The sequence below is a fragment of the Agrilus planipennis genome, unplaced genomic scaffold (assembly GCF_000699045.2).
Source record: "Agrilus planipennis isolate EAB-ADULT unplaced genomic scaffold, Apla_2.0 scaffold55, whole genome shotgun sequence".
NCBI lineage: Eukaryota > Metazoa > Arthropoda > Insecta > Coleoptera > Buprestidae > Agrilus > Agrilus planipennis.
Window position 1 is genome coordinate 595,978 of NW_020438918.1, and position 2,399 is coordinate 598,376.

The 2,399-nt window shown below is 34.4% G+C and overlaps 1 protein-coding gene across 1 annotated transcript in view; it reads right to left on the reverse strand.

Moving 5' to 3' along the window:
- The window catches only part of LOC108736892, a 34,241-nt gene extending 32,401 nt beyond the window's left edge, over positions 1-1,840 (reverse strand). Inside the window, exon 1 of the mRNA XM_025973707.1 lies at positions 1,439-1,840. The gene's annotated coding sequence lies outside the window, so the exon portion shown is untranslated. The remainder of the gene's footprint in view (positions 1-1,438) is intronic.
- Positions 1,841-2,399: the final 559 nt, after the last annotated feature.

A 2,399-nucleotide genomic window follows, 5' to 3' on the forward strand; every position in this document is an offset into this window, starting at 1 on the left:
GTCAAAGTTCAAATAAAAAAATATATAAATATTAATGGCCCAGGGCCAAAATTTTTTATGTAAGGCATCTTTTCGACAATGCAGTTACTGCAAAATTAACTGTTGTTAGCTGAAGCTCAAAATAAATGCATATTCAGTGCAAAATGTTTCTAGTCATTTAACCTTGGGATGCACTTGAAAATAAATCTAATGAAATACTACCATAAGAATATGCATAGCGACAGAAAATGTAGATTTTCAATCTATAAATATGTCGATGTTGAACATTCTATTATTTTTGCTACTGATTAAAAACCATAACGAATTTTATCGAAAAAATTGCTCCTGAAAATTTTAAAGGTCAAAGTTGAATACACGCGTGGTACAAGGCTTTCAATTTTCAACAATATTTCAGGGGTAATTTACGATAATAGAAAAAAGTATTCAAAAATCTGAGGGCAGACTTACCATTTTTTGCAATATTATTCGTAAATAAGCTGCTTTCTAGAGACGCAGAGATCATTCGTAGCGGTAACGGAAACACTACGGTCGCCATTTTGAATTTTCACTTTTGAAGGAAAGTTATATCAACCCCTTGCAGTTTAGCGTGATTTTAAGCATGCCCATGTACGAAATAATTTCTCAATTTTAAATATTAATCAAAGGTAAGCGATCTTTGCTGCTGTTCTTTTTACACAAATATCAACTAATACTTTGCATTCGATAGTGAAATTGTTTTAGTAGCTGGCTAAAAATAGACCAATCAATAGCGGTTTCGTTATCATTTCTAGATTTTTAAATTGAAATGTCAAATATTTTTAATATTTTATCAAAAAGATGCACATATACGTCACTTAAATTATAATCAGCATACATAAAAAGTAGAAGTTTAAAAAAAAAAGTAGTAACGACCTTACTGTCTTAAAGTCATTGAAAGTAATGCTTTTTTACGTTAAAAAGGATTTTTTTCTAAATTTTTAAGAACTCGAATCCTGTTGTATTTTTATACCTAAATTTGCATGCATATGTGTCAATTATATTAATTTTGTTATAGTAGCTTATAACTTGTAATATTCTTCATACGTTTTATGGGGGTTCGTACGCGAGAAAATTCTTGAAATCCATATGAAATTTGACTTAAAATTCTTGAACTCCATATGAAATTTTGACTTGTATTTAGAGTAAAATGAATTGACTTAACTGTTATATTTAATTAATCATTTTGTGATTTATTGTTAATAAAATAGCTATATATAGCGCGATTTAGTATTGGTAGGTTTAAATATATTCAGCTTTTCAACTACTAGATGAACCTATTGAATGAAATATTGCTCTTCCTGAAGAAAATCTTATACACAGTTAAAGCACTTTGCAAACAAAGAAGCAGTTAAAGAAAAACAAAGCACAATTCATAAATACTGCATTCCTACATTTTTTATATATTATACATTTTACGTACTGTAATCGACGTAAGCTTCAATTTGAATTTAAAAAGCTGTCCAAAACCACAAAACTTTTGCCATTCACACCGAACCAACACAGTGCTTGACAAAAACGTTTCGAAAAAGTAAAAAATGAAAATGGATTATCACCCACCAAAAAAACAGTCGAATTTGATTGTTGAGCGCAGCGGATAATTCATAAAAGCGCGCGCGAGATGCAGTTTGATGACGTTCGCGGCTCGGTTGTGTGCGAACTCGGTCGAAAGCTCGCGACCGAACGTTCGACGAGCTTTTGTCCGCGACCGTCGAGCGTCGCAGCAGGCCGCTAAAGCTATCGTCGCGACCGATGCCGCTGCCGTCGCTGTTGCTCTTGTCGGTGCATCGCATCGGTGGAAAACGCGTCGGAAAATGCAACTGCACGAGCACGACGTCGTCGCCGTTAGCGCTGACGACGCCGTGTCGACGCCGACCTAGAACAACACATTCTGGCGTGCGCCGCCTGCATACCCGAAAGTGCAGTCGCCGATGCAACGGCCAAATGCAGGCTCACATTTTTGCCCATGTGCACAACGACGCTGATAAGATTTCAATTAAGGTAGTCCCGATAGGCTTTCAATAGAGAAATCAGCAACTAATAAATAATACGTCGGCCAATCAGAAGGATCTATAAGAACAAGTTTTAAAGAGCATCGTTACGCTATAGATAAATGTAGAAATCTGAACGAATTTCGGAAAATTGCCTAACTTTCAAACAATTTCTAAAAAAAAACACCTAAACGTAAATTTCTCCACCTATTTGAGATGTTACAAATTAATAAACATGATACTAACACCATCAGCAACCAAATAGAGCAAAACACCAAAAACTTTCAACTTACTACTAGTACAAAAAAACTTCTCGTTTCAAAATGAATACAAAAAAAATTTAGACAAACGGATAGAGATTAAGTTCAATGTATACTATCCAACTGCACTGGT